The 18,469-nt window shown below is 54.2% G+C and overlaps 1 protein-coding gene across 1 annotated transcript in view; it reads left to right on the forward strand.

Annotated features, from left to right (window-relative positions):
- Positions 1–14,413: 14,413 nt before the first annotated feature.
- Positions 14,414–18,469, forward strand: part of ALS2 (alsin Rho guanine nucleotide exchange factor ALS2) — a 98,261-nt gene continuing 94,205 nt past the window's right edge. Inside the window, exon 1 of the mRNA XM_029068796.1 lies at positions 14,414–14,474. The gene's annotated coding sequence lies outside the window, so the exon portion shown is untranslated. The remainder of the gene's footprint in view (positions 14,475–18,469) is intronic.

The following is an 18,469-nucleotide window of genomic DNA, read 5'->3' on the forward strand; positions in this document are numbered from 1 at the left end:
CACGCTGCTTCCCATAAATAATTATGGTATTTGTTAAGCGCTTACTATGTGCTGATCACTGTTCTAAGAGGTGGGGTAGATATAGGGTAATCAGATTGTCCCACATGGGGCTCACACTTTTTAACCCCCATTTTTACAGATGAGGTAACTGAGGTCCAGAGAAGTTAAATGACTTATCCAAGGTCACACAGCAGACAAGTGGTGGATAAGTTCCCAGTTCCCAGTTAGCTAGGATTGACAAATATCTGAAAATCACGGGCTGGATGAACGGATGGATGGATGGATGGATGGACGGATGGATGGATGGACGGATGGACGGATGGACGGACGTATGGATGGATTGAAGTCTTCCCTTGCTACTAAAGATCTCCAGAGAAGGACAGCTTGGCCTACTGGAACGAACACGGGCCTGGGAGCCAGAGGACCTGAGTTCTAATCCTTACTCATCTGCTGTGTGACCTTGGGGTGTACGATAACTGCTGTGGGGCCGCGATGAGTATCAAACTGTGTAAGGGATTCGCAGTCAAGTGCATAGTGGATGCTGAGGGGAGGGCAGGACAAAGAAATGAGGACTTTGTCGGGAATGGTCTCTCAGAAGGGACGTGATTTTAGGAGGGTTGTGAAGGTGGGGGAGTGGCGGACTCTTGGATATGAAGTAGAGGTCCCGGAGGTTGTGGGTTCTAATCCCAGCTCCGCCACTTGTCAGCTGTGGGACTTTGGGCAAGTCACTTTGCTTCTCTTTGCCTCAGTAACCTTATCTGTGAAATGGGGGCGAAGTCTGTGACTCCCACGTGGGACAACCTGATGACCTCGTATCTACCCCGGCGCTTAGAACAGAGCTTGGCACAGAGGAAGCGCTTAACAAATGCCGTCATCATCAGACCCGAAGGACGATGTGCATGAGGGAGAAGGAGTAGCTCTGTCTCCTCTTGAGCCTCACGAGGCCCTTGTTCTCCCAGACTTCACAACTACCAATCCAACTGCCCCAGCTGGCTGCAGCCAGTGAGGAAGTAACAGGGATAAAGAAGGCTCACCTCCTCGCCTCATTCATTCAACAGTATTTATTGAGCGCTTACTCTGTGCAGAGCACTGTACTAAGCGCCTGGAATGGACAAATCGGTAACAGAGACCGTCCCTGCCCTTTGACGGGCGCACAGTCTAATCGTGATGGGCTTACAGTCTCCTCTCTGTCCTCTTTTCTTCTCTTGTCTTACGCCGTCGAGTCGTTTCCGACCCGTAGCGACGCCACGGACGCATCTCTCCCAGAAGGTCCCGCTCTCCATCTGCCATCGTTCCGGTAGCGGATCCACGGAGTTTTCTCGGTAAAAATTCGGAAGCGGTTGACCGTCGCCTCCTTCCACGCAGTAAACTCGAATCTCCGCCCTCGACCCTCTCCCGGGCCGCCCCTGCCCAACGTGGGTGAGTTTCGACTCGTCGCCGATGGCCTCCCAGTCGTTAGCCACTGGCCAAGCTCGGGCTGGAACGGACAGGCCTCCGCTTGACTCTCCCTCCCGTAGCCGAGACTGGTAGAGGACTGGAAACTCTCCAGGTGCCACCCCGAGAGGGGTCTCTGTCCTCTACACGTAGGAAATAGTGATAATCATCATCACTGGGTATCTACTATGTGCCAAGCACTGCACCAAACACTCGGGTAGGTACAAGATAATCAGGTAGGGCCCAATCCCTGTTCTACGTGGGGCTCGAAATCGAAGTAGGAGAGAGAACAGGTACCGAATCCCCATTTTACCGCTGAGGGAATTGAAGCCCAGAGAACTTAGGTGACTTGCCCGAGGTCACACAGCAGGCAGGTGGCGGAACACGAAGATAGTCTACGTGCTGCTCCTCTAAATACTAACCGCCGGTGCATCCGCTGCCTCAGCGGGAATCTGAGTGGGTGGGATGAGAAGACCCACGGGCCGCAGAGCGATAAGCGAGAGCTAGAATCAGGCCCCTGGTGCAGCTTCTCGGGGCCGGAATCTTCGCCGCCGGACCGAGGATCGTCCGTCGTCCGGGACGGGAGGCCCCGCCATTTCTCATCGACGCTTTTCATTATTATCAAAATAGGTCAATTACACAGAGAGGCAGCGAGGCCTAGCGGACAGAGTACAGACCTGGGAGTCAGAAGGACGTAATGATAATAATAATTATAATTATGGGATCTGTTGAGCGCTTACTATGTGCCAGGCACTCTTCTCAGAGCTGGGAGATACATTGATTCATTCATTCGATCGTATTTATTGAGCGCTTACTGTGTGCAGAGCACCGTACTAAGCACTTGGAAAGTACAATTCAGCAATAAAGAGACAATCCCTGCCCACACCGGGTTTACAGTCTAGAAATAAGATATGAGATATCCAGGTTGAACACAGTCCCCGTCCTACATAGGGCTCACGGTCTTAATCCCCATTTTTACAGACGAAGGAACTGAGGCCCAGAGAAGTGAAGTGACTTGCCCAAGGTCACACAGCAGACAAGTGGTGGAGCCGGGACTAGAACCCACGACCCTCCGACCCCCAGGCCGGAGCTCTATCGACTAGGCCACGCTGCTCCCCGTGGGTTCTCATCCTGGCTCCGCCTTGTCCGCGATGTCACCTTAGCCGAGTCATTTCCCTTCTCTGTGCCTCAGTTCTCTCACCTGTAAAATGGTAATTAAGAATGTTTCCCCACTAAGCCCTCCTTTCCCGTTCTTCCCCCTCCCTTCTACGTCGCCCTGACTTGCTCCCTTTATTCATCCCCCTCCGGGCCCCACGCCCCTTATGTCCGTAAGCTGTCATTTATTTATTTATAATAACGCCCGTCTCCCCTTCTAGTCCGAAAGCTCGCTGTGGGCAGGGAATGTGTCTCTTTATTGTTGTCCTGCCCCCTCCGAAGCACCGAGTACAGTGCTCTGCGCATAGTAAGCGCTCAGTAAACACGATTGAATGAATGACCGACGGGGACGGTGTGCAACCTAATTATCTTGTATCTACCCCAGCACTCAGAAGAGTACCTAGCCCTTAGTAAGCGCTTAACAAACGCCACAGTGCTAATCTATTATTATTTTTCTTCGCTACAACTCCACAGATCATTCGATCTTCTTCCTTCTTCCCGTGATACCCGATTTATACTTTAATATGGTAAGAGTGACCTCTACGGTCAATGAAGAATATTTCCACAGCACGGGGAAGTTGGGATGCTTGGAAACTTCTCTATTATTCTGGGTTGTAGATATACATTCGTTCATTCACTCAATCGTATTTTTTGAGCGCTTACCGTGTGCAGAGCACTGTACTGAACCGCGGTGTCCGTTCCTTTAAATTTTTCTTCTCCCGTAACTTCTTTCAGTGTCCATTTCCCTGGTAGACTCTAAGCTCCTTGAAGACCGGGGTCACGTCGACCAACTTGGCTGCCTGACCGACCCAAGTACTCGGGACAGTGTTCAGCACAGAGTGAGCGCTGAGTCAGTACTATTGATCGACTGATCGATTCATTCATTTATACCGGGAAATGAATTAATTCCAGAGGGAGCTCAGCGGAAAGAGACGGGCCTTGGGCGTCGGAGGTCGTGGGTTCGAATGCCGGCTCTGCCACTTGTCAGCTGGGTGACTGCGGGCAAGTCACTTCACTTCTCTGGGCCTCAGTTCCCTCATCTGTCAAAGGGGGGTGAAGACTGGGAGCCTCACGTGGGACAACGTGATGACCCTGTATCTACCCCAGCGCTTAGAACGGTGGTCTGCACATAGTAAGCGCTTAACAAATACCAACATTATTATTATTATTATTACATTTCATCCAAATCCGTGGTATGGTGTTCTCCTAAGCCCTCAGTACAGAGCTCTGCACGCATTAAGAACTCGGTAAATACCACCGATTGATTTATAGTTTATATATCTTTTTACGTGTACTATTTTTTTAATGGTATCTGTTAAGCGTTTACTATATGCCAGCCACTGTACTAAGCGCTGGGGTAGATACCCGTTAAACAGGTGGGACACATTCCCTGTTCCACGCAGGGCTCACACGTTTGGGAGTCAGAGCTCGTGGGTTCTAAACCCGGCTCTGCCACTTGTCAGCTGTGTGACCTTGGGCAAGTCACTTCTCTTCTCTGGGCCTCAGTTACCTCGTCTGTAAACTGGGGATGAAGCCTGTGAGCCCCACATGGGACAACCTGATTCCCCTGTGTCTACTCCGGAGCTTAGAACAGTGCTTGGCACATAGTAAGCGCTTAACAGATACGATCTCAATCCCCCTTTTACAGATAAGGGAACTGAGGCACAGAGAAGTGAAGCGATGTGCCCAAGGTCATACAGCAGCTAAGTGGCAGAGCTGGGATTAACCCGGCTCCCAGGTCTGGACTCCGTCCGCTAAGCCGCGCTGCTCCTCTACTACTTTCATTCATTCGTTCAATAGTATTTATTGAGCGCTTACTATGTGCAGAGCACTGTACTGAGCGCTTGGAATGTACTACTTGATGGTTGCCGGATTGATGCCTGGGAATCGCTTGCTCATAAAGGTTTCATCTCCCTGCTTCGGTTGGGACAAGGGAGGGTTGCCCAGTTTTCCCTCTGAAGCTGGAAAAACCATAAATGAGAATAATAACTGTGATATTCGTTCAGCGCTTACTATGTGCCAGACACTGTACCGAGCCCTGGGGCCGATACAAGCAAATGGGGTCGGACACGGTCCCTGTCCCGCCTGGGGCTAACTGAAGCACGGAGAAGTGAAGTGAGTTGCCCAAGGTCAGCAGACAAGTGGAGGAGCCGAGCCGAGAGGCAGCGTGGCTCAGCGGAAAGAGCCCGGGCTTGGGAGTCGGAGGTCGTGGGTTCTAATTCCGCCTCCGCCGCTCGTCAGCTGGGTGACTTTAGGTGAGTCACTTGACTTCCCTGTGCCTCAGTTGTCTCATCTGTAAAATGAAGATGAAGACCGTGAGCCCTACGTGGGACAACCTGATCACCCTGTATCTCCCCCAGCGCTTAGAACAGCGCTCGGCACGTAATAAGCGCTTAACAAATGACAATAATAATAACGTTGGTATTTGTTAAGCGCTTACTATGTGCCGAGCGCTGTTCTAAGCGCTGGGGGAGATACAGGGTGATCAGGTTGCCCCGCGGGAGGCTCACGGTCTTCATCCCCCTTTTCCAGATGAGGTCACCGAGGCCCAGGGAAGTGAAGTGACTCGTCCACGGTCACACAGCCGACGAGTGGCAGAGCCGGGATTCGAACCCACGACCTCTGACTCCCAAGCCCGGGCTCTTTCCGCGGAGCCACGCCGCTTCCCGTCGTTATGATCACGACCCAGGTCCTTCCAGAGCCCAGCCCCGTGCTCTGTCCGCAACCCACGCTGGCTCTAGTACAGCAATTCAGCAGGTCGGGGAAAAAAAATCCCTGTATTCAAACCACATTTTCCTTCACATCTTCATCTGAAAGTAAGTCTCTCCCCAAAGCCCTACCCAAGCTGGCGCTTCAAACCTCTGCTCGCATGTCCACGTGTCCCTCCCTCTCTAGAAACGGAGTCAGCGTCTGCGGATGGCCTTTCCACCTGGCAGTTACTCACGCAATCCGTTAATTACTCCGAGGCACGGGACGAAGAGGAGCAGAGCTACGGAAACCCATCGGGAAAGATCTAACCGTAAGCCCGAGGTGCAGCTGACCACCCCCGCTCAACATCTGCCTTCTTTCACCTGGGTGTCATTTTCCCCACGTCTCAGCATCTTTTTTCCCTTGGGTTCGGGCTTTTCTGCACCGGGCGGTTATCGCGGAGAGGAGGAGAATCTAATTGCGTCTGACCCAGATGGAAACCAGGCCACTAGGAACGAAAAATGCCGCGTCTGCAGCAGGCTAAAGCGTGGGTTGAGCTCCTCTGCGGGTCCCGGGGCGAGAGAGCGCCCGGGGCTGGAAATCGGAAGGCCTGGGTTCAATCGATCAATCGGTGGTATTTATTTTTTAATATTTCACCTTAACCTCTGTCTTCCCCCTCTAGACTGTAGCTCGTTATGGACGGGGACCGTTTCTGCTAATTAATAATCATAACAATAATAATTCGGATATTGGTTAAGCGCTTGCCTCCGAGGTAAGCAGGCTGTCCCGGGAGGGGCTCCCAGTCTCAATCCCCACTTTCCAGATGAGGTTACTGAGGCAACGAGAAGTGAAGTGGCTTGCCCAAGGTCGCGCAGCGAACAAGTGGCGGAGGCGGGATTAGAACCCATGACCTCTGACTCTTAAATCCGTGCTCTCTGCACTAAGCCAAGCTGAAGTGTGTTGTGATAATGGTGATAATAATAATCCCAACTGTGGTATTTGTTAAGCACCCACTCTTACAGTGCCAGGCACCATACTAGGCGGTGAGGTGGATCCAGGCAAATGGGGTTGGACACAGTCCCTGTCCCAAATGGGGCTCACATTCTTAATGCCCATTTTACAGATGAGGAAGCTGAGGCCCAGAGAAGCGAAGTGACCTGCCCGAGATCACACAGCCGACAAGTGGCAGAGCTGGGAATTAGCACCCAGGTCCTCCGATTCCCGGGCCTTACCCTATCCACCGCCCTCAGCGTCACACCGGGAGAGTTTCCAGTCCTCTACCAGGGTCGGCTACGGGAGGGAGAGGGAAGCGGAGGCCTGGCCGTTCCATCCCGAGCCTGGCCAGTGGCTAGCGGGCGGCGGGCCGTCGGCTACGAGCCAAAACTCCCCCCGGGTTGGGCCGCGGCGGCCCGAGAGACAGTCGAGGGCGGAGACTCGGGTTGACCGCGCCGAGGGCGGCGATGGTCAATCGCCTCCGGATTTTTCCCAAGGAAACTCTCTGGATCCACTACCGGAACGATGGCACGTGGCGGCGGGGCCTTCTGGGAGAGACGTGTCCGTGGTGTCGCTAAGGATCGGAAGCGACTCGACGGCGGAAGACAAGACTTTATCCGCTAGGCCACGCGGCTTCTCCATCTCGCCTCTTCTCTGAAACTCCGTCAAGATGGGGGATGCGTGCGTACCCTAAGGGAGAGGAAGCCGGACTGGCACCATCCGTCGCCGGGTGCGCGGTCTTACGGAGGACCAGAGCGGCGCTCTGCTGGCTTCGGCTTTTTTCCCATCGCATTTCCGCGGGATAGTATCAACACGACGGAAGCGCCTCCTGAGCCGTTTACGTCTCCGCTTGCAGGAAGCGACAGGATTTCTAAAAACAGAAGGGACGCCGGCCGGAGGTGGGGTCGAATGTCCAATTCTGGAGCTGAGAACGGTGCTCGACACGGAGTCAGCGCTCAACGGGTCCCGTAATTAGAATTATAAATACTCCGGTCGCCTCGCTGGGAGTCGCAGTGGGAGAGAAGGTGGCTTCGGGCCCCCCACCGAACAGTCACCACGGCAACCCCAGCCGCACGCAGCAGCGTGGCTCGGTGGAAAGAGCACGGGCTGGCGAGTCGGAGGTCATGGGTTCAAATCCCGGCTCTGCCGCTCGTCAGCTGTGTGACCGTGGGCGGGTCACTTCATTTCTCTGGGCCTCAGTGACCTCATCTGTAAAACGGGGATGAAGACCGTGAGCCTCGCGTGGGACAGTCTGATGACCCCGTATCTCCCCCAGCGCTTAGAACAGTGCTCTGCACAGAGTAAGCGCTTAACAAATACCAACATTATTATTATTATTATTATTAAAGGATGTGGGGGGAGCAAGCATATGGCTCAGTGGCTAGGGCACGGGCCTGGGTGTCAGAAGACCTATAATAATACTTCTAATAATAATAATAATGATAGTATCTGTTAAGCGCTTACTACGTGCCACGCTCCGTTCTAGGCGCTGGGGTAGATACACAGTAATCAGGTTGTCCCGCGTCTTAATCCCCATTCTACAGATGCGGTAACTGAGGCACAGAGAAGTGAAGCGACTTGCCCAGAGTCACACAGCGGACGAGTGGTGGAGCTGGGAATGGAACCCGCATCCTCAGGCTCCCGAGCCCGGGCTCTTGCCGCTCGGCCGCGTTGCCGCTTCCGATCCCCGGCTCCGCTGCTCGCCTAGCTGCTGTGTGACTTGGGGCGAGCCGCTCCCCCTTCTAGACTGTGAGCTCCCTGTGGGCGGGGAATGTGTCTACCAACTCTGTTGTGATAAAAATAAAGATGATGATGGTATTTGTGAAGCGCTTACTACGTGCAAAGCACCGTTCTAAGCACGGCGGGGCTAAAGGGGCTACAAGGAGGGGAGGCTGCGATTAGTCAGGGAAAGCTTCCTGGAGGAGGTGTGATTTTTAGTAGGGCTTGGAAGATGGGAGAGTGGAAGTCGGTTAGAGAGGAATGAGGACGAAGTACTAGGTAGTTGAGAGGGCGTGGGGGGAGAGAGATGAGACAGTACGCACTTAAAAAATACCATCGTAATAATAATAGTCGAGATGCAGTAGAGGAGCGAAGTTGTAGACTAGGTTTTAATAATAATAATAATGATGTGGGTATTTGTTAGGCGCTTATTATGTGCAGAGCGCTGTTCTAAGCGCTGGGGTAGATGCAGGGCCATCAGGTTGCCCCACTTGAGGCTCACGGTCTTCATCCCCATTTTACAGATGAGGGAATTGAGGCACAGAGGAAGTGAAGTGACTTGCCCACAGTCACACAGCTGACCGAGGTGGGATTCGAACCCATGACCTCTGACTCCCAAGCCCGGGCTCCTGCCACTGAGGCACGCTGCTTCACTAATAATAATAATGTTGGTATTAAGCGCTGGGGTAGACCCAGGGGAATCAGGTTGTCCCACGTGGGGCTCACAGTCTTAATCCCCATTTTACAGATGAGGGAACTGAGGCCCGGAGAAGTGAAGTGACTCGCCCACAGTCCCACAGCCGACAAGTGGCAGAGCTGGGATTCGAACGCATGAGCCCTGACTCCAAAGCCCGTGCTCTTTCCACCGAGCCACGCTGCTTCACTATAATAAATGTTGGTATTTGTTAAGCGCTTACTATGTGCAGAGCAGTGTTCTAAGCGCTGGGGGAGATACAGGGTCACCAGGTTGTCCCACGTGAGGCTCACGGTCTTAATCCCCATTTTACAGATGAGGGAACTGAGGCCCGGAGAAGTGAAGTGACTCGCCCACAGTCACCCAGCTGACAAGCAGTGGAGCTGGAATTCGAACCCATGATCTCTGACTCCCAAGCTCGGGCTCTTGCCACTGAGCCACGCTGCTTCTCTAAGGAGAATAAGAATAAGAATGATAATAATCGTGGTATTTTTATGGTATTTGTTAAGCACTTAATAATTATAAAAATAATAATAATGTTGGTATCTGTTAAGCGCTTACTATGTGCCGAGCGCTGTTCTAAGCGCTGGGGGAGCTACAGGGGAATCAGGTTGTCCCACGTGGGGCTCACACTTTTTTAATCCCCATTTTCCAGATGAGGTAACTGAGGCACCGAGAAGTGAAGTGACTTCCCCAAGTCACCCGGCTGACAGGTGACAAAGCCGCGGTTAGAACCCATGACCCCTGACTCCTAAGCCCGGGCTCTTTCCACTGAGCCCCGCTTTGCACACAGTAAGCGCTCAATAAATACGATCGAATGAATGAGATTGCTACGGGCCAAGTCCTATACTAAACACCGGGGTAGAGCACTATAATCAGATCCTACCTGGGGGGGGGGGGGGGTGGGGGGTGGTCACAGTTTAAGTAAGAGGGAGAACAGGTATTGAACCCCCATTTTGCAGAGGAGGGAACCGAGGCACAGAGAAGGGAAGGGAATTACCCAAAGTCACATAGGCAGGTAAATGGCGAAGCCGGAATTAGAATCCGGGTCCTCTGACTGTCGGGCCCGTGCTCCGTCCACTAGGCCAAACGGCTTCCCTAAGTGCTCTCCCAATTGCTCGTCACAACGTTCTGCACATAGTAAACTCTCGATAAATACCATTGACTGATTGCTTGACAGCTTTTCTGTGCCTCAGTTTCCTCATCTGTAAAGTGGGGATTCAATACCCGTCCCCCTTCCTATCTGGGCCGCCGGCCCCGTGGGGGACGAGGATCGTGTCCGACTTGATTAACCTGTATCGCCCCGGCACTTAGAGCGGCGAATGACGCCGAGTCAACACTCAACAGATACCACAGTTATTCAGTGGAAAGAGGCCGGGCTCGGGAGTCGGAGGTCACGGGTTCGAATCCCGGCTCTGCCCCTCGCCAGCTGTGTGACCGTGGGCGAGTCACTTCACTTCTCTGGGCCTCTGTGACCTCATCCGGAAAATGGGGATGAAGACCGGGAGCCCCACGGGGGACAACCTGAACACCTCGTAGCCCCCCAGCGCTTAGAACAGTGCTCTGCATATAGTAAGCGCTTAACAAATACCGACATTATTATTATTATTATTATTATCATGAAAATGCTCTGAGACTATGGACTGGAAGATTCACCTTGGATCCCGGTCAGAGGCAGAAAATTCTAACCCAGCGATTCCTAGAATCGAATCGAGTGAATCCTGAGTGTGAAGAGAGTTGAAAATTGAAGAATGGCTCTTGACCATCAGACCCACTCGGCAAATGGGGCAGCAGCGTGGCCTAGTGGCTAGAGCCCGGGCCTGGGAGTCAGAAGGACCTGGGTTCTAATCCTGCCTCTGCCTCCTGTCTGCTCTGTGATCTTGGACGAGTCACTTAATTTCTCTGTGCCTCGGTCATCTCATCTATATAACAGGGATGAAAACGGTGCGTCCCCTATGGGACGTGGCTATACAATCTGATTAGCTGGTATTTAAGAGCTTAGTACAGTGCCTGACACTTAGTAAGCACTTCAGAAATATAAAAATACCAAACAGTAGTATTCATGAAGTGCCTTCTGTGTGCAGAGGACTGTACAAGCTGTGTGGTGGCGCAAAATATTCTCAGTATTCTAGAGAAGCAGCGGGGCTCAGTGGAAAGAGCCCAGTCTTGGGAGTCAGAGGTCATGGGTTCGAATGACCTGTCAGCTGCTGGGTGACTTTGGGCAAGTCACTTCACTTCTCTGGGCCTCAGTTCCCTCATCTGGAAAATGGGGATGAAGACCGGGAGCCCCGCGTGGGACAATCCGATCACCTCGTATCCCCCCAGGGCTTAGAGCGGTGCTCTGCACCTCGTAAGCGCTTAACAAATACCAACATTATTATTACTATTATTATTAAAATGGGGATGAAGACTGTGAGCCCCGCGTGGGACAACCCGATCACCTTGTATCCCCCGGCGCTTAGAACACTGCTTGGCACATAGTAAGCGCTGAACAAAATGCCATTATTATTATTAGCAGCTATGATCCTCACCCTCGAGGAGCTTGCAATTTAACAGAGAAGACAGGCATCGCAACAAATTATAGAGATGAGGAGAAGAAAAGGGGGGATGATGCACACGACGAGTTAATATTTAAACAATAGGGTGTGTGAACACCTCCTCCAAGAGGCCTTCCCCGACTAAGCCCCAGTTTGCCTCACCTCCCACTCTCTCCTGACTTGCTCCCTTTGCTCTTTCCCGATCCCAGCCCCCCCCAAACTTATGTAAGTATCTGTCATTTTATTTATCCCATTGCTCTTCTCCCTTCCCAGCCCCAAAGCACTTATGTACCTAGCTGTCATTTTCTTTCTTTATATTGACCGTGGGCAAGTCACTTCACCTCTCTGGGCCTCAGTGACCTCATCTGTAAAATGGGGATGAAGACCGGGAGCCCCACGGGGGACGACCCGATGACCCTGGATCTCTCCCGGCGCTTAGAACGGCGCTCGGCACCTAACAAATGCCAACATTACTATCACTAGGTGCCGAGCGCCGTTCTAAGCACTGGGGTAATAATAATAATAATAATAATGTTGGCATTTGTTAAGCGCTTACTGTGTGCAGAGCACCGTTCCAAGCGCTTAGCATAGTGTTTTGCCCACAGTGAGTGCTCAATAAACAGGACGGAATGAATGAGACTGTGAGCCCCACGAGGGACAGGGATTGTGTCCAACTCCGTAATAATAATAGTAATAATGTTGGTATTTGTTAAGCGCTGACTAGGTGCAGAGCACTGTTCTAAGCGCTGGGGTGGATACAGGGTCATCAGGTGGTCCCCTGTGAGGCTCATAGTTAATCCCCCTTTTAATAATAATAATAATAATAATAATGTCGGTATTTGTTAAGCGCTGACTAGGTGCCGAGCACTGTTCTAAGCGCTGGGGGAGACCCAGGGGAATCGGGTTGTCCCACGTGGGGCTCACAGTCTCCATCCCCATTTTACAGATGAGGGAACTGAGGCCCAGAGAATAATAATGTTAAGGTTGATATCTGTTAAGCGCTGACTAGGTGCCGAGCACCGTTCTAAGCGCTGGGGTAGACCCAGGGGAATCAGGTCGTTCCCTGTGGGGCTCCCAGTCTTCATCCCCATTTTACAGATGAGGGAACTGAGGCTCAGAGAATAATAATGTTAAGGTTGGTATCTGTTAAGCGCTGACTAGGTGCAGAGCACCGTTCTAAGCGCTGGGGTAGACCCAGGGGAATCAGGTCGTTCCCTGTGGGGCTCCCAGTCTTCATCCCCATTTTACAGATGAGGGAACTGAGGCCCAGAGAATAATAATGTTAAGGTTGGTATCTGTTAAGCGCTGACTAGGTGCAGAGCACCGTTCTAAGCGCTGGGGTAGACCCAGGGGAATCAGGTCGTCCCACGTGGGGCTCCCAGTCTTCATCCCCATTTTACAGATGAGGGAACTGAGGCTCAGAGAATAATAATGTTAAGGTTGGTATCTGTTAAGCGCTGACTACGTCCCGAGCACCGTTCTAAGCGCTGGGGGAGACCCAGGGGAATCAGGTCGTTCCCTGTGGGGCTCCCAGTCTTCATCCCCATTTTACAGATGAGGGAACTGAGGCTCAGAGAATAATAATGTTAAGGTTGGTATCTGTTAAGCGCTGACTACGTCCCGAGCACCGTTCTAAGCGCTGGGGTAGACCCAGGGGAATCAGGTCGTTCCCTGTGGGGCTCCCAGTCTTCATCCCCATTTTACAGATGAGGGAACTGAGGCTCAGAGAATAATAATGTTAAGGTTGGTATCTGTTAAGCGCTGACTAGGTGCAGAGCACCGTTCTAAGCGCTGGGGGAGACCCAGGGGAATCAGGTCGTCCCACGTGGGGCTCCCAGTCTTCATCCCCATTTGACAGATGAGGGAACTGAGGCCCGGAGAGGTGAAGTGACTCGCCCCCAGTCGCCCAGCTGACAAGGGGCCGAGCGGGGATTGGAACTCACGACCTCTGACTCCCAAGCCCGGGCTCTTTCCACTGAGCCACGCGGCTTCCCCGAAGAGAAGCGAGTCGCCCAAGGTCACCCCGCAGACGGGTGGCGGAGGCGGGATTCGCACCCACGACCTCTGACTCCCCAACCCGGACTCTTTCCCCTGCGCCACGCTGCTTCTCGTGGAAGGAAACCCCATTTGCTTGTGTCTCCCCAGGAGCGGTGAGTACAGTGCCGGCTGCATTAGACTGGGAGCCCGTGAAAGGGCAGGGACCGTCTCTCTCTGTTACCCATTTGTCCATTCCGAGCGCTCAGTCCAGGGCTCTGCACAGAGTAAGCGCTCAATCAATATTATCGAATGAATGAATGAATGAATGAATGAATGAATAGTAGGCGCTTCCTAAATAGCCCCGTCGCTGGGGGGCGCTGAGGAGGCGCGGGGGGAGGGGGGTTTCCTGGTGACGTCATGGGGCGGGCGCGGCCAATCCCCGCCCGGGGCCTCAACGGCGCCGACGGCCGCCCCGGCGCCTCCGCGGCCGCTTTTGGCTCCTACGAGCCGCCGTCCGCCGGAGGGGCGGGGAGGGGGAGGAGGAGGGGGAGGGAGACCTCCCGGGCGCCGCTTCTCATTGGTCCCGCCCTGCCCGAGGCCCCTAAGCCCCGCCCACCTGAGGGGAGGAGGAGAGAGGGCCCTGGGCGCCGCTTCTCATTGGTCCCGCCCTCCAGGAGGCCCAGAAGCCCCGCCCACCGAGGCTCGAAGCCCCGCCCCCAGAGGAGAGTCCCTAATCCTCGCCCCTCATTGGTCCCTCCCTCCACAAAGCTACGTCCCTTAGGGGAGGGGGGAATCTAGGCTCCGTCCCTCATTGGTTCCTCCCTCTATAAAGCCACGCCCCCTAAAGGGCGGGGTCTAGTCCCCGCCCCTCATTGTTCCCGCCCTCCCCTAGGCCACGCCGACTAAGGGGAGGGGCCCAGGCTCCGCCTCTCATTGGTCCCGTCCTCCCCGAGGCCACGCCCCTCAAAGGAGGGGGCCCTAGGCTCCGCCCCTCATTGGTTCCGCCCTCCACGAGGCCACGCCCCCTAAGGGGAGGGCGGCCTAGACTCCGCCTCTGATTGGTCCCGCCCTCCAGAGGCCACGCCCCCCGAGGGGAGGGGGGCCTAGTCCCCGCCCCTCATTGGTCCCGCCCTCCCCGGCGCCCTGAGCCCCGGGCCCTCATTGGTCCCTCCCGGCGCTGTCCCCGCCCCCCGGCGTTAAGCCCCGCCCCCGGCCGATCAGCTGATGCGTGTTGCTGCGCGGGCGGGCGGCGCGCGGTGCGGCCCCGGTGGCGCCAGGTGAGCTCCCCGCGGTCCGCGCGGTTCTCTCTCCGGTCCGCCCCGGCGGGGGGGGGGGTGTCTCCTCCTCCTCCTCCTCCTCCGGGCAGCCCTCCCGGTGCCCCGGACGCTGCCCTAAGCGCTCCTCCCCCGGGCAGCCCACGCGGCCCCCCGAGCCTGCTCCCCCCCCCCGGCCCCCTCCGGGCGCTCAGTACACTGCTCGGCGGGCAGCGCTGCCGGGCGCTCAGTACACTGCTCGGCGGGCGGGCAGGCCGCGCTCGGTCCATCCCATCGCCGCCTCTTCTATTAACACCTGCCTCCCTCCCCCGCCCAGCCCTGCGGGCTCGCCCTGGCCGGGGACCGTCTCTATTGCTGTAGTGGACTCTCCCGGCGCTTAGTACAGCGCCCCGCACACCGTGAGCGCTCGATAGAGAGGACTGGATGAAAGGGAGAAGCGGGGGGGGGGGGGGGGGGCTGGATATTGGACACCTCTTTTGTCGCTCTCTTTCGGAGCACAGAAAGGGCCCTTCCTCCCTCCCCCCAAGGGGTGTCTATTACGGGTCGGTCCTTCTCCCGTGGGGCGTTGGAGACTGGGAGGGGAGGCCCGGCCCCTCTGTCATTCATTTCTTTTGTAAATCATCTCCATTTATTTAGCTGGGTGTCTTCACGTCTGTCTCCCCCTTCTAATAATAATAATGTTGGTATTTGTTAAGCGCTCACTCTGTGCAGAGCACTGTTCTAAGCGCTGGGGGGAGATCCAGGGTCATCGGGTCGTCCCTCGTGAGGCTCACGGTCTTCAGCCCCGTTTTCCAGATGAGGGAACTGAGGCCCAGAGAAGTGAAGTGACTCGCCCGCGGTCACGCAGCCGACGAGTGGCGGAGCCGGGATTAGAACTCACGACCTCTGACTCCCAAGCCAGGGCTCAATCAGGGGTGTTTATTAGGCGCTTACTGTGGGCAGAGCACTGTACTAAGTGCTTGGGAAAGTACAATAGAACAGAGGTGGTAGGTGAGATCCTTGACCCCCCAACGAGATAATAATAGTGTTGGTATCCGTTAAGCGCTCGCTCTGTGCCGAGCACTGTTCTTAGCGCTGGGGGAGATCCAGGGTCATCGGGTCGTCCCACGGGGGGCTCACGGTTGATCCCCATTTTCCAGGTGAGGTAAGTGAGGCCCAGAGAAGTGAAGTGACTCGCCCACGGTCACGCAGCGGACGAGTGGCGGAGCCGGCATTCGAACCCATGACCTCTGACTCCCAAGCCCGGGCTCTTTCCCCTGAACCACGCGGCGTGGCCTAATGGTCGGAGCACAGGCCTAGGAGTCAGAAGGTCACTGGGCCGCTGTGTGACCTTTGGACAAGTCACTTCACTTCTCTGCCCCTCGGCTCCTTGTGGCTTAATAATAATAATGATGATAACAACGGCGGTATCTGTTAAGCGCTTACTATGTGGCAAGTACTGTTCTGAGCACTGGGGTAGATACTAGGTCATCAGCTTGGATACGATCTTTGTCCCTCATGGAGCTCGCAATCCTGATCCCCATTTTACGGGATGAGGTAACTGAGGCCCAGAGAAGTGAAGTGACTTGCCCAAGTTCACCCAGCAGACGCGTGGCGGAGCCGGGATCAGAACCCGTGACCTCCGACTCCCAGGCCCGGGCTCCTTCCGCTGTATAGATATCATTGATTGATTGATTTCTCTCCCTCCTTGTTTTCCCAAAGGAGGAAACTGAGGTCTTTAAGGTTTCATTCTGGGCTCTCTGTTGTCCCGGTTGAGGCAAGTTCCCTACATTGGCAGCTCGACGGTAACCTTTCATTCAGTAGTATTTATTGAGCGCTCACGAGGTGCAGAGCACTGTACTAAGCGCTCGGAATGGACAAATCGCCAACAGATAGAGACAGTCCCTGCCCACTGACGGACTCACAGTCTAATCGGGGATAACCTACAGTCTAACCTACTTGATAGACGTTGAAGGCCCTGGATGGGGAGGAGGGAGAGAGTCGGGACCAGTGTCAGAGAAACAGAGAAGTCTGTGAGAAGCAGCCTGGCTCAGCGGAAAGAGCCCGGGCTTGGGAGTCAGAGGATGTGGGTTCTAATCCCGGCTCCGTCACTTGTCCGCTGTGTGACCTCGGGCAAGCCGCTTCACTTCTCTGTGCCTCAGTTCCCTCGTCTGTAAAAGGGGGTTTGAGACTGGGAGCCCCGGGTGGGACAACCTGATTATCTTGTGGCCACCCCAGCGCTTAGAACGGTGCTTTGCACATAATAAGGGCTTAACCAATACCATTATTATTATTATTATTATTAGAAAGATGCTTCTGTTAAGACCCCCCGCCAACTGAGGCCTAAATTTCTGCCTCCAGGCTGTCTCTACACTAGAATTTCACAGTCTTTCTCATTATCATTATCATATTAATGAGGGCATGTAGCACTTACTCTGTGCCGAGCACCGCTGAGCATTGGGGTAGATACAAGATGATCAGATGTGGACACAATCCCCCCATCCCACACTGGGCGCTCAGCCTGAGGCTGGCAATAATAATGATAATACCGTCGGTATTTGTTAAGCGCTTACTACGTGCCGAGCACTGTTCTAAGCGCTGGGGGAGATGCAGGGTCATCAGGTTGTCCCCCGTGAGGCTCACGGTTGATCCCCATTTCACAGATGAGGTAACTGAGGCACAGAGAAGTGAAGTGACTACCCGCGGTCACCCAGCTGACCAGTGGCAGAGCCGGGATTCGAACCCACGACCCCTCTGACTCCCGAGCCCGGCCTCTTTCCACTGAGCCACGCTGCTTCGGGATTCCATTTTACCGATTGGGAAACCGAGGCACCGAGGGCTTAAGCGGTTTGTCTGAGATCGCACAGCCGGGGGAGGGATGGAGCCGGGATTCGAACCCAGCTCCCCCGACTCCCAGGCCTGTGCGCTGGCCCTAAAACCAAAGTGCAGGTTGGTACCTCGTCAGTGAAGTGGTTTCTTTTCATACGGGATCTGTAAGAGAGACTGATTTATATGTTCATCCGCTCCCGGCCATTTAATTAAGCAGCTATCACCTTAAACAGGCCTTTCTCATCCACTCTTCCGAAAGAGGGACCGCCCGTCCGTCCGTCCGTCCGTCCGAGTTACCCAGGGCTGTGAAAAATGGCCTGGAGCAGCTTTGCGGCCGCAGTTTTCTTGCTTTGAGTTTCAGAAAAGAGTTCCGTGAGGAGAGAAGAATGAATAATAAAAATGGCAAAAGACCCAAAGCGGTCCCCATCCTCCGGAAGGAAAAAACTGGCAGTGGCTTGATAAATTTCAAGGGCAAAAATCGCAGCCTTTTGGGGTGTTCATTTCCATCACTGAGAAGCAGCAGTGGAAAGAGCCCGGGCTTGGGAGTCAGAGGTCATGGGTTCGAATGCCGGATCTGCCACTCGTCAGCTGTGTGACCGTGGGCAAGTCCCTTCACTTCTCTGGGCCTCAGTGACCTCATCTGGAAAATGGGGATGAAGACCGTGAACCTCACGCGGGACAACCTCATTCCCCTTTATCTCCCCCAGCGCTTAGAACAGTGCTCTGCACCTAGTAAACGCTTAACAAATACCAACGTTATTATTATTATTATTATTATTAAAACCTAGTCTACAGCTTCACTCCTCTACTGCATCTCGATTTTTCATTCGTTCATTCAATAGTATTTATTGAGCGCTTACTATGTGCAGAGCACTGTACTAAGCGCCTGGAATGGACAATTACGAGGGTATAATTATCTCGTAGTCCCATGGCAGAGCTGGGATTGAGAAGCAGCGTGGCTCAGTGGAAAGAGCCCGGGCTTGGGAGTCAGAGGTCATGGGTCCGAGTCCCGGCTCCGCCACTTGTCAGCTGTGTGACTGTGGGCGAGTCACTTAGCTTCTCTGTGCCTCGGTTCCCTCAGCTGTAAAATGGGGATTAACCGTGAGCCTCACGTGGGACAACCTGATTTCCCTGTATCTACCCCAGCGCTTAGAACAGTGGTCCGCACCTAGTAAGCGCTTAACAGATAC

The sequence above is a fragment of the Ornithorhynchus anatinus genome, chromosome 7 (assembly GCF_004115215.2).
Source record: "Ornithorhynchus anatinus isolate Pmale09 chromosome 7, mOrnAna1.pri.v4, whole genome shotgun sequence".
NCBI classification, from domain to species: domain Eukaryota; kingdom Metazoa; phylum Chordata; class Mammalia; order Monotremata; family Ornithorhynchidae; genus Ornithorhynchus; species Ornithorhynchus anatinus.